Source organism: Cherax quadricarinatus, chromosome 19 (assembly GCF_038502225.1).
Source record: "Cherax quadricarinatus isolate ZL_2023a chromosome 19, ASM3850222v1, whole genome shotgun sequence".
Classification (NCBI taxonomy): Eukaryota; Metazoa; Arthropoda; class Malacostraca; order Decapoda; family Parastacidae; genus Cherax; species Cherax quadricarinatus.
Window position 1 is genome coordinate 6,862,201 of NC_091310.1, and position 14,253 is coordinate 6,876,453.

General features: G+C 42.0%; 1 long non-coding RNA gene across 1 annotated transcript in view; it reads left to right on the forward strand.

Annotated features, from left to right (window-relative positions):
- The window catches only part of LOC128688208 (uncharacterized), a 45,232-nt gene extending 32,215 nt beyond the window's left edge, over nt 1-13,017 (forward strand). Inside the window, exon 3 of the long non-coding RNA XR_011392204.1 lies at nt 12,700-13,017. This is a non-coding gene — a long non-coding RNA (uncharacterized lncRNA). The remainder of the gene's footprint in view (nt 1-12,699) is intronic.
- Nucleotides 13,018-14,253: the final 1,236 nt, after the last annotated feature.

Consider the following 14,253-nt stretch of genomic DNA (forward strand, 5'->3'; position numbering starts at 1 on the left):
GGGGAAATAACCTGCTTGACTTAGTTATGGCAAACAATGAATCCCTTGTTAATAATTTAGAAATTTCAGAGGAACTGGGTGCTAGCGACCACAAATCAATTACATTTAGCATTGAATGGAAGTACGATAGTAGCGATAACTCGGTAACAGTCCCAGATTTTCGCTTAGCAGATTACGATGGGCTTAAAGAACACTTATCTGTTGACTTGGGTAACGAAGAGAGCTATCAATATGACAGTTTTCTGAACACTATACATGCTGCTCAAAGAACGTTTATCCCATATAAAGAAATTATATCAAATAGAAATGACCCAAAATGGATGAATAATAGGCTCAAATATCTACTAGGGCATAAGAAAGGAATTTATAGGCGTATCAAAAGAGGTGAGGGTCATCTTATGAATCAGTATATTGACATTAAGAGGGACATTAAAAGGGGATAAGAAAAGCTAAAAGGGACTATGAAATTAAAGTTGCTAGGGATTCTAAAACTAACCCAAAAAGTTTTTCCAGGTCTATAGAACAAAAGTTAGAGATAAGATAGGTCCCCTTAAAAATAACTATGGGCACCTTACTGACAAAGACAATGAAATGTGCTCGATTTTAAATAATTATTTTCTGTTTTTACACAGGAAGACACTAACAATATTCCAGTAATTAATTTTTATAGTGGGCTAGAAGAAGATAAAGTATGGAACTTCAATCACTAGTGAATTGGTTGTGAAGTAGATAGACAGACTGAAGCAAAATAAGTCGCCGGGTCCTGATGAGGTTTTTTCAAGGGTTCTTAAGGAATGCAAAATGGAACTATGTGAACCATTAACTAATATTTTTAATTTATCTCTTCAAACAGGTGTAGTGTCTGATATGTGGAAGATGGCTAATGTAATTCCTATTTTTAAAACAGGGGACAAGTCGTTACCGCCCAATAAGCCTGACCTCAATTGTAGGCAAATTACTAGTCAATTATAGCTGAAGATTGAGACACTTATGCAGCATATGGGAATCTTTATTCAGGAAACGTTTCGCCACACAGTGGCTTCATCAGTCCATTACAAAGAGGAAGGCGTAAGGAGAGGAGGAGTATGAGGTAATCAGTCCCTCAGCCTGGAGTCTATGTGTTCAGTCCATCAATCTTGTAGAGTGTACAGCATAGGGCCGTAGACGTGGCTTATATACTGTAGTGAGGTGACTTGAAGCAGGTGGAGGCGGGATCATAGTGGTATCATCCACTAGTCGAAGTAGGTCTTTGTCCAAAGGTTGAACAAGCGTTGAAGAATTCTTTGTAAGAAGATCCCATGATGCTGCAGTGTCTGACACTGCAGCATCATGGGATCTTCTTACAAAGAATTCTTCAACGCTTGTTCAACCTTTGGACAAAGACCTACTTCGACTAGTGGATGATACCACTATGATCCCGCCTCCACCTGCTTCAAGTCCCCTCACTACAGTATATAAGCCACGTCTACGGCCCTATGCTGTACACTCTACAAGATTGATGGACTGAACACATCGACTCCAGGCTGAGGGACTGATTACCTCATACTCCTCCTCTCCTTACGCCTTCCTCTTTGTAATGGACTGATGAAGCCACTGTGTGGCGAAACGTTTCCTGAATAAAGATTCCCATATGCTGCATAAGTGTCTCAATCTTCAACTTGTCGGTTTTTCAAACCATTCATCACAATTATAGCTGAGATTATAAGAAGCCATCTCGATAAGCATAGCTTGATTAATGATACTCAGCATGGATTCACAAGAGGCCGGTCTTGTCTAACTAATTTATTAACTTTCTTCAGTAAAGCTTTTGAGGCTGTTGACCACGATAAAGAATTTGATATTATTTACTTAGATTTTAGTAAGGCTTTTGATAGAGTTCCGCACCATAGACTGTTAAATAAAGTGGCAGCTCATGGCATTGGGGGAAAAGTGCTCTCGTGGATCGAGTCATGGCTCACTGACAGGAAGCAGAGAGTGTCCATAAATGGGGTTAAATCCGAGTGGGGATCTGTAACAAGTGGCGTTCCACATGGATCAGTCTTGGGCCCGTTGTTTATAATATATATCAATGATCTTGATGAGGGAATTACTACTGATATGAGCAAATTCGCCGATGACACAAAGATAGGTAGGATAATTGATTCAAACGTAGATGTTATGGAACTTCAGGAGGATTTAAACGAACTCTATTCTTGGTCAGAAAAGTTGCAGATGCAGTTCAATGTAGATAAATGCAAGGTTCTGAAGCTTGGGAGTGCCCATAACCCTAGTACTTACAAGTTAAATGATGTAGAACTTAGCCATACAGATTGCGAAAAGGACTTTGTTATGGTGAGCAGCAACCTTAAACCAAGACAGCAATGCCTGAACATCAAAATGGTATACATTACCGACAGGTTGTTAGGTAAGACACATATGCAACAGTTAGACAACTTTATTCCGAAACGTTTCGCCTACACAGTAGGCTTCTTCAGTCGAATACAGAAAGTAGGCAGGAACAGTAGAGATGTGAAGACGATGTAATCAGTCCATCACCCTTAAAGTCGTAGAATTTGAGGTTGTCAGTCCCTCGGCCTGGAGAAGTTCAGTTCCATAGTCAGGAACTATCTGAAGATCAAGCGACAGTGCGGAGACTTAAATACTGTCGAAAGGAGAGGTCCAGGCCGAGGGACTGACAACCTCAAATTCTACGACTTTAAGGGTGATGGACTGATTACATCGTCTTCACATCTCTACTGTTCCTGCCTACTTTCTGTATTCGACTGAAGAAGCCTACTGTGTAGGCGAAACGTTTCGGAATAAAGTTGTCTAACTGTTGCATATGTGTCTTACCTAACAGCAATGCCTAAGCGTACGTAATAAGGCAAATAGATTACTGGGATTTATATCAAGAAGTGTAAGCAACAGAAGTCCAGAGGTCATACTGCAGCTTTATACATCATTAGTATGGCCTCGCCTAGATTATGCAGCTCAGTTCTGGTCTCCATATTACAGAATGGACATAAATTCGTTAGAAAACATTCAGCGTAGGATGACTAAATTAATACATAGCATTAGAAATCTTCCTTATGAAGAAAGATTGAAGACTCTTAAGTTACATTCACTTGTTAGACGAAGAATGAGGAGAGACCTGATCGAAGTAAGTGGAAGATAGGTATTAATAAAGGGGATATTAATAAGGTCTTGAGGATGTCTCTCCAAGAGAACCCACAGTAATGGATTTAAATTAGATAAGTTTAGATTTAGAAAGGACATAGGAAAGTATTGGTTTGGAAATAGGGTAGTTGATGAGTGGAACAGTCTACCTAGTTGGGTTATTAAGGCTGGGACTTTGGGTAGTTTCAAATTTAGGTTGGATAAGTACATGAGTGGGAGGGGTTGGATTTGAGTGGGACTTTCACATCAGAGCTTATTTCTTGGGTGGCATTGAAAATTGGGTTGGGCAAATGTTTTGTTAGTGGGATGAATTATAAAGGACCTGCCTAGTATGGGCCAACAGGCCTCCTGCAGTGTTCCTCCTTTCTTATGTTCTTATGTCTGACCTCACTAGGTCAAGGCATTGGCGTAAGCCGGTGGGGGAATTGGACCTGCCTCGCATAGGCCAATAGGCCTGTTTCAGTGTTTCTGATGTTCACCATTCTTCTGTATTGAACTAAAAAAAAAACAGACGAAATGTTTCCACAAAAATGGTGCCTAAATGTTTCTTAAGGGATAGATTTACCTGCACACCTAAACGTCGTCCACGTCTACGAACTTTGTATCATGCTGAAGTAACCTAACACTTGGAACATTGTTAGGTAAGACACATATGCAACAGTTGTGATGAATGGTTTGAAAAACCGACATGTTGAAGATTGAGACACTTATGCAGCATATGGGAATCTTTATTCAGGAAACGTTTCGCCACGCAGTGGCTTCATCAGTCCAATACAAAGAGGAAGGCGTAAGGAGAGGAGGAGAATGAGGTAATCAGTCCCTCAACCTGTCAGACACAGCAGCATCATGGGATCTTGTTACAAAGAATTCTTCAACACTTGTTCAACCTTTGGACGAAGACCTACTTCGACTAGTGGATGGTACCACTATGACCCCGCCTCCAACTGCTTCACGTCACCTCACTACAGTATATAAGCCACGTCTACGGCCCTATGCTGTACATTCTACAAGATTGATGGACTGAACACATCGACTCCAGGTTGAGGGACTGATTACCTCATTCTCCTCCTCTCCTTACGCCTTCCTCTTTGTATTGGACTGATGAAGCCACTGCGTGGCGAAACGTTTCCTGAATAAAGATTCCCATGTGCTGCATAAGTGTCTCAATCTTCAACATGTCGGTTTTTCAAACCATTCATCACAACTGTCAGACACAGCAGCATCATGGGATCTTGTTACAAAGAATTCTTCAACACTTGTTCAACCTTTGGACGAAGACCTACTTCGACTAGTGGATGGTACCACTATGACCCCGCCTCCAACTGCTTCACGTCACCTCACTACAGTATATAAGCCACGTCTACGGCCCTATGCTGTACATTCTACAAGATTGATGGACTGAACACATCGACTCCAGGTTGAGGGACTGATTACATCATTCTCCTCTTCTCCTTACGCCTTCCTCTTTGTATTGGACTGATGAAGCCACTGCGTGGCGAAACGTTTCCTGAATAAAGATTCCCATATGCTGCATAAGTGTCTCAATCTTCAACATATGCAACAGTTAGACAACTTTATTCCGAAACGTTTCGCCTACACAGTAGGCTTCTTCAGTCGAATACAGAAAGTAGGCAGGAACAGTAGAGATGTGAAGACGATGTAATCAGTCCATCACCCTTAAAGTCGTAGAATTTGAGGTTGTCAGTCCCTCGGCCTGGAGAAGTTCAGTTCCATAGTCAGGAACTATCTGAAGATCAAGCGACAGTGCGGAGACTTAAATACTGTCGGAAGGAGAGGTGCAGGGTAGTAGTAGTAGTAATAGTAGTAGTGAGAGGCAACTGAGAGGTCATGTCCCTCTCAGATCCAACCCTTCTCACTTGAAAAGCTTGTTCAAGGTGTTTTCTGTACCAAGATGCCACGTGTTGCAGTGTCTGACAAGATGAATATCAAAATGGTATACAATACCGACAGGTTGTATACCATATGTGTCTTACCTAACAACCTGTCGGTATTGTATACCATTTTGATATTCATCTTGTCAGACACTGCAACACGTGGCATCTTGGTACAGAAAACACCTTGAACAAGCTTTTCAAGTGAGAAGGGTTGGATCTGAGAGGGACATGACCTCTCAGTTGCCTCTCACTACTACTATTACTACTACTACTACCCTGCACCTCTCCTTCCGACAGTATTTAAGTCTCCGCACTGTCGCTTGATCTTCAACTGCAAGAATGACCACCATACTCTTGCTGCCAGGTGCCCTACCAGAAGAGACATACTCAAGAAACAACAACAACAAAAGAAACCCAACCCACAAGCAACCACATATTCTGCTATCGCCAAGCTTCAAGCAGACACTACCAAGATACTACATGCCACGCAAGCTGCTCCCACCACTTCCCTGCCAGCACCTACTGCCGACTCCACCAAGATTCTTTGTTGCATTATGTATGCTCATGTACAGAATGCAGCTGAGCCTGGTTCCTTCAACACCACCATCAATGAACTTTTCAAACTAAATAATATGCCTGGCCTCACATTCCCTGCATCACCACCTTCCACTGAGATCCTAAAATCTACTGCAAATATTACCAGCATCACCGCTGCTCCACCGCTGTCACAACCTCCACTAGACACAGAGATGGACCAATCAGAGACCTCTGAGACGTCGGCAAAACCCACCAATGAGAGTCCACTACCGCTTTCATCCACTGCTAGAGCAACTGACCAGTCGGAAATCTCGCCTTCACCAGTTCAGCCACCAGCCAAGAAAGCAAAAACACAAGACACTGTGGATGCACCTCACGGTGCCACTGTCACTGACACTGCTGCACCACAACGGGTCCGATATCTGAAGGGCGTATACTTCTACACAACCAAGGAGTATAAGAACACAATGCTGTCTTCAGAAATCCATCATCACCTCCAGGACGGAACAGTCAAGTATACCTACGACCAAACTGCTACATACACCACTGAAGACATGACCAGACTACTCACTGCCAACACCCAACACCTTGTGGAAGTCAAGTACACCTCAAAGAGGAAATTCAGGATGCTTCAGAATAGGGACCTTGAAGACGGTACCCTCGTCTAGCACGACTATCCATGACCATTCACCCAGCACTTTGCTGTCCGCTAAAGCTGGGGTGTGGCTCCAATCAACCCTGTAACTGCTGCCTCTGCGCAAGATAGAAGAAGACGACATCCTCCAACCGGAGGGCCAAGAAAGAAGAAAGATGATTATCGTCACCCCCCACCCGGGGGGCCACTGCCGGGTCACCATCTGGAGAAGACCTGGGCCAGAAGGACCTGCGAATCAACATGAATGAAAATGAACACCAACACACGACACTCCACACAGGAGAGCACTGCGCTAGCAAGATCGACACCATGCATTGCCCTTCTAGGGCATGGTTGGTGCCAGAGCCCGAGTTTGTACCTTACAAGATGAGGGGGGTACTTGTGCCTCCTCCCATGGGAGACTTAGGTCTCAGACACTCCCTAGACAGGGAGCCAGTGCCGGGCCACCACTTGGAAGGGCCCGGGCCGGGAAAATACCGGCGAATCTTTAACAACAACAACAACAGCTTGATCTTCAGATAGTTCCTGACTATGGAACTGAACTTCTCCAGGCCGAGGGACTGACAACCTCAAATTCTACGACTTTAAGGGTGATGGACTGATTACATCGTCTTCACATCTCTACTGTTCCTGCCTACTTTCTGTATTCGACTGAAGAAGCCTACTGTGTAGGCGAAACGTTTCGGAATAAAGTTGTCTAACTGTTGCATATGTGTCTTACCTAACAACCTGTCGGTATTGTATACCATTTTGATATCCACTTGGAACATTGTACATTCACTACTCTACCTCGTATTTGCTTTCGTTGTAATTTATATTACCAGGAAGTTTGAAGATCTCGAGGAACTGTCAGGACATTCCATTAACAGTGAGAGACTAATGCATTTTTTTACTGGTTATTTGAAGATTGAGACACTTATGCAGCATATGGGAATCTTTATTCAGGAAACGTTTCGCGCCACAGTGGCGAAACGTTTCCTGAATAAAGATTCCCATATGTTGCATAAGTGTCTCAATCTTCAACTTGTCGGTTTTTCAAACCATTCATCACAACTGGTTATTTCTTAACTTGTTGTAATAGTATTTATTCTATTTTGTGCTATTAGTTTTATTTGATTTTATGGATGTCCTTGACAATATTTTGTCACGAAGTACTGACTGATCTCTGAGGCCAGAATTTTGCAAATATATCTGCTTATTTCCTCTGATTAATTTCATTGCGTCCCCATTCCCTTATTTCTCAAGTACTGTACAGCCCCTACGAGTTTAGTGATTCTTTGTGAAGACCATATTGGAATACCAGGTTCCATATACCGAAGATGCAGTATCATCTCTCACATTTTTTGAAAGTTCTGGATTAATGGCGAAGACAAATACCTGAGTGTAGTTAAGGTCAGGTCCAGCACCAGGCAGTATACACCACAGTAGTTAAGGTCAGGTCCAGCATCAGGCAGTATACACCACAGTAGTTAAGGTCAGGTCCAGCACCAGGCAGTGTACACCACAGTAAAGGTCAGGTCCAGCATCAGGCAGTATACACCACAGTAGTTAAGGTCAGGTCCAGCACCAGACAGTATATACCACAGTAGTTGAGGTCAGGTCCAGCACCAGGCAGTATATACCACAGTAGTTAAGGTCAGGTCCAGCATCAGGCAGTGTACACCACAGTAAAGGTCAGGTCCAGCACCAGGCAGTATACACAACAGTTAAGGTCAGGTCCAGCACCAGGCAGTATATACCACAGTAGTTAAGGTCAGGTCAAGCACCAGGCAGTATACACCACAGCAGTTAAGGTCAGGTCCAGCACCAGGCAGTATATTGCTCTACAAACTGGAAACGAATAATAAAAGTTTATTGGCTAAATGGAAAACTTTTTTTTTTTTCCGCATTGCAGGTTTGAATAGAAAAAAAACCTCGTGTACAGTTTATTAATGCTTGTTTCCCAAGTCAAAGATAACCAGCCTGAGTCCATATCTACAAGTAGAACAAATTTTCAATTTTATGTATCGTCTCTGTATTGAGTGACCCAAAATTAGTAAAGAATCACTAGTTATATTTTAGCATTCTGCTATAGTGGTGACGTGTACTTAGCTCAGTGGTGACGTGTACTTAGCTCAGTGGTGACGTGTACTTAGCTCTGTGAAGACCTGTTTGTGTGCTCTCTGTGAATCTGAACCAGGATGCCCTCTCTTGAGCAGCTTTACCAGCAGCTGAGAGAAGAACTCAGAGTTGCTAAACTGGAGATACGGCGATTAACGGAGGAGAACAAGAGGATTCGTAGTAATCCTCCTGTTGTGAGTCCCCAGGTTAAGAGGGGAGCTTGGTCAGTGGCCGGGCAACATGGAACCAAGCTGAAGATTAAGAAAACGGTTGGAGAGGCAGAAACAATGAGAAACCAGAAGACTGCCGTGGAAACTTCCAACTCATTCTCGGTGCTACCTGACGAATGTGAGTGTTCTACTGGGAATGCCACAACGAGCACCAAGGAAGCATTGGCAGACGTGAGACATCCCTAGAAACCCCAACGAAGACCATCGAGAACGTCATGACGAATTCTACAAGTGGTGTAATGCTACCTGGCGAATGTGAGTCGACTACTCGGAGCATCACTACGGACGACGCCAAGGAAGGTAAAAACATTGTTGTTGTTGGGGATAGCCAGATTAGGTACATGGATAGAGCATTCTGTTTGAAGGATAGGAGTAGGAGGCAGAGAGTGTGTTTTCCTGGGGCTGGGATGAAGGATATTGTTAGCCGTCTGGATGACATCATGAGAGGTAATGGGAGCAATCCTGTTACCTGTCTCAGTGCTGGAGGCAACGATGTTGGCAGACGTAGGAGTGAGGACCTGATTAGCAGGTATAGGTCAGCAATAGAGATAATTAGGAAGAAGGGTGGGAAACCTGTCATATGTGGCATTTTGCCAAGGAGAGGAGTTGGAAATGAATGGTTGTCCAGAGCAATTGGTGTCAATTGCTGGCTGGACAAATACTGTAAGGAAAATGCGGTAACATTCATTGACAACTGGGACCTCTTCTATGGCAGAAATGACATGTATGCCAGGGATGGGGTTCACTTGTCTAGGTGTGGGGTGGGAGCACTGGCCAACGCAGTGGAGGGAGCTGTTAGGTCTTTAAACTAGGAATAGTTAGTGGTATGGGTTTTGGCGGGAAAACTGAAGTCGCAGGGTAGTAACATGAGTACTAGGAGAACTAGTAATAGGCAAAATGAGGAGGATATTGGAAAGCCAGTGGCACTAATTGACAATGACAGTAATAGGTTTAGTGGAATAACAGAAAGGAGCAGGAAGGGTAAAGAGATAGGAGGGTCATTAAATATTTATTACACAAATAGTCGCAGTGCTAGGAATAAGATGGACGAGTTGAGACTAGTTGCTAGTGCAGGTAACATAGATGTATTTGCCATTACTGAGACGTGGTTTAATTCAAAAAGTCGGGACATGCCTGCAGAATGTCACGTTCAGGGTTTTAAATTGTTCCAAGTAGATAGAAGTATCGGGAAGGGGGGTGGGGTGGCATTGTATGTCCGAGATCGCTTGAACTGTTGCATAAAAACGGGTATTAAGTCTGAAGTAACACATACAGAGTCTGTTTGAATAGAATTTTCAGAGGGGCATGAAAAATTAATTTTAGGTGTGATATACCGTCCCCCAAATTTAGATAGGGACCAGGGGAGACTACTATGGGAGGAAATTGTTAGGGCCACAAGTCACGATAATGTAGTAATTCTAGGAGACTAACTTTAGTCATATTGATTGGAATTTCTTGACTGGGAATTTAGAATCATACGATTTCTTAGAAGTAGTTCAGGATTGTTTTTTGAAGCAGTTTGTGACGGAACCTACAAGGGGTAATAACCTGCTTGACTTAGTTCTGGCAAACAATGAATCCCTTGTTAATAATTTAGAAGTTTCAGAGGAACTGGGTGCTAGCGACCACAAATCAATTACATGTAGTATTGAATGGAAGTATGATAGTAGGGATAACTCAGTAACAGTCCCAGATTTTCGCTTAGCAGATTACGATGGGCTTAGAGAACACTTATCTGTTGACTGGGGTAACGAAGAGAGCTATCAATATGACAGTTTTCTGAACACAATACATGCTGCTCAAAGAACGTTTATCCCTTATAAGGAAATTAGATCAAATAGAAATGACCCAAAATGGATGAATACTAGGCTGAAATATCTACTAGGGCATAAGAAAGGAATTTATAGGCGTATCAAAAGAGGCGAGGGTCATCTTATGAATCAGTATATTGACATTAAGAGGGACATTAAAAAGGGGATAAGAAAAGCTAAAAGGGACTATGAAATTAAAGTTGCTAGGGATTCTAAAACTAACCCAAAAAGTTTTTTCCAGGTCTATAGAACAAAAGTCAGAGATAAGATAGGTCCCCTTAAAAATAACTATGGGCATCTTACTGACAAAGAGAATGAAATGTGCTCGATTTTAAATAATTATTTTCTCTCGGTTTTTACACAGGAAGACACTAATAATATTCCGGTAATTAATTTTTATAGTGGATCAGAAGATAAATTATGTAACATCACAGTTACTAGTGAAATGGTTGTGAAGCAGATAGACAGACTGAAGCAAAATAAGTCACCGGGTCCTGATGAGGTTTTTTCAAGGGTTCTAAAGGAATGCAAAATGGAAGTCTGTGAACCATTAACTAATATTTTTAATTTATCTCTTCAAACAGGTGCAGTGTCTGATATGTGGAAGATGGCTAATGTAATTCCTATTTTTAAAACAGGGGACAAGTCGTTACCGTCAAATTACCGCCCAATAAGCCTGACCTCAATTGTAGGCAAATTACTAGTCAATTATAGCTGAGATTATAAGAAGCCATCTCGATAAGCATAGCTTGATTAATGATACTCAGCATGGATTCACAAGAGGCCGGTCTTGTCTAACTAATTTATTGACTTTCTTCAGTAAAGCTTTTGAGGCTGTTGACCACGATAAAGAATTTGATATTATTTACTTAGATTTTAGTAAGGCATTTGATAGAGTTCCGCACCAAAGACTGTTGAAGAAAGTAGCAGCTCATGGCATTGGGGGAAGGGTGCTCTCGTGGATCGAATCATGGCTCACAGACAGGAAGCAAAGAGTGTCCATAAATGGGGTTAAATCCGAGTGGGGATCAGTAACAAGTGGCGTTCCACAGGGATCAGTCTTGGGCCCGTTGTTGTTTATAATATATATCGATGATCTTGATGAAGGAATTACTAGTGATATGAGCAAATTCGCCGATGACACGAAGATAGGTAGGATAATTGATTCAAACGTAGATGTTAGGGAACTTCAGGAGGATTTAGACAAACTCTACTCTTGGTCAGAAAAGTGGCAGATGCAGTTCAATGTAGATAAATGCAAGGTTCTGAAGCTCGGGAGTGTCCATAACCCTAGCACTTATAAGTTAAATAATGTAGAACTTAACCATACAGATTGCGAAAAGGACTTGGGGGTTATGGTAAGCAGCAACCTTAAACAAAGACAGCAATGCCTAAGCGTACGTAATAAGGCAAATAGATTACTGGGATTTATATCAAGAAGTGTAAGCAACAGAAGTCCAGAGGTCATACTGCAGCTTTATACATCATTAGTAAGGCCTCACCTAGATTATGCAGTTCAATTCTGGTCTCCATATTACAGAATGGACATAAATTCGTTAGAAAACATTCAGCGTAGGATGACTAAATTAATACATAGCATTAGAAATCTTCCTTATGAAGAAAGATTGAAGACTCTTAAGTTACATTCACTTGTTAGACGAAGAATGAGGGGAGACCTGATCGAAGTGTATAAGTGGAAGATAGGTATTAATAAAGGGGATATTAACAAGGTCTTGAGGATGTCTCTCCAAGAGAGAACCCGCAGTAATGGATTTAAATTAGATAAGTTTAGATTTAGAAAGGACATAGGTAAGTATTGGTTTGGAAATAGGGTAGTAGATGAGTGGAACAGTCTACCTAGTTGGGTTATTGAGGCTAGGACTTTGGGTAGTTTCAAATTTAGGTTGGATAAATACATGAGTGGGATGGGTTGGATTTGAGTGGGACTTGCACATCAGAGCTTATTTCTTGGGTAGCATTGGAAATTGGGTAGGTCAAATGTTTGTTAGTGGGATGAATTGTAAAGGACCTGCCTAGTATGGGCCAACAGGCCTCCTGCAGTGTTCCTCCTTTCTTATGTTCTTATAACCCAGTGTATTGAAAACTGGAGAAACTGCCATCAACGTACCCTGCTAGGACCATAGTTAACTAACGTGCTCTACAGTTTCCCTAACTCATCAACGTTCAGTACCAAATATAAAAAATTCTCTACTGTTGCAACAGGAAACAGTTGCTAACGCATGTTTAAAATAATTATTGTACAATGCTTGTTAGTCCAAGAATATTTTAATCATGATTGACTTAATGTTGCACAGGTCGCCAGCGAGGGTTGATAGACTCTCTGAGAGTCCAGTCCTGGAGTTCCTGAGGCCAACATCCTTGTACCTCACTGAAAGACTTTCCCCATCAACCCACCAGCACACGCCACTCATTCAAGGAGTTGAGCCCCAGCCTGGTGTTAGTTTGGTCAGTCAGGATCACCTGCAGCCCCCACAACACCCTCAGCGACGTCATTCTTTCCACCATCTGCCGCCGGCAACGCACGCCTCGCATACTCTTGGTCAACACTCTCCTAGTGCCATACTCTTCTCTCCCTCCACAAACTTCCTGAGATCTCCTAAGGTAAGACTGTCTAGCTTTTATTCAAATCGCCCGAGTTGTCACCTTAGATTTCTCTATACTCTAAAATGGTCCCACCGAATCATCCTAAGGTTTCTCTGGCAAGTGCGAGTATTAGATGAATTAACTCCTGTCAGGATTTTTAATTTTGTCTGAAGTGACAAACCTGGTTATAAAAATTATTTCTATTCAATATATCTTTACATCTCTCGTCACTCCTGAAGGGTTTTGTTTCCATCTTAATATGTGAGAAGCTTCAGTAAGCTTCTGAATGGCTTCAGTCTTTGAAAGTTGTATTCTCAGTGTGATACCCAGCTTGTTGAGGCTTTGTAAATTCCAATTTCACACTTTCCTAACTTGTTAAATAAAGCTGGAATGTCAATAACTATTAATAATAATCTTTTTCTACATATACAAGGTGTACATGCCTAGCTAACATCAGTGACATGCTATATAGAAAGCCCCTTGTTATTCAGAGTATTTCTGGCAAATTATTCCAGGATGCGACCCATCCCAGTCAACTAACGCCCAGGTCCCTATTTACTGCTAGGTGAACATGGACAGCAGGTGTCTTAAGATAAGCTGTCCTAATGTTTCAACCCGTAACGGGGATCGAATCGTAAACCTCTGTGAGAGCTGAGTGAACAAGCAATCGATAGGCTTCAAACTTGAAGTGATGGTTGGCATTAGTTAGTTTAGTTTAATATGTTTATTATGCACCCCATACCCATCCTGTGGGCGGTAGTCAAAAGATTACAGAGGTACATAATTGGTCCAGGGACTGGACTCCAAAGTTTTGATAGCTGAGCAAGTTACAGAGGTAATGAACTCACAATTTACAAAGGTAATGAACTCTCAATTTACAAAGGTAATGAACTCCAGGTAAGTCTGGTCACAATCATGACAAGTTACAAAGGTATTTACAGATTAGAGGTACGTAATGGGTCCAGGGACTGGGCCCCCAAAGTTTTGATAGCTGAACTAGGTACAAAGGTAATGAGCTCACAAGTTACAAAGGTAATGAATTCTGTAGAATGGTTACTTACGTTTATACATGGCTACAATCATGAACAAATTTATTGAGTAATGAGCAATTCAAACTTCCACACCCGGTCACAACTGTAATGAGTTATTGGTGCAAATATTGATTGTTGAGTCACACACACACACACACACACACACACACACACACACACACACACACACACACACACACTTTAGTTTAATATCTTTATGCACCCCATACCCAT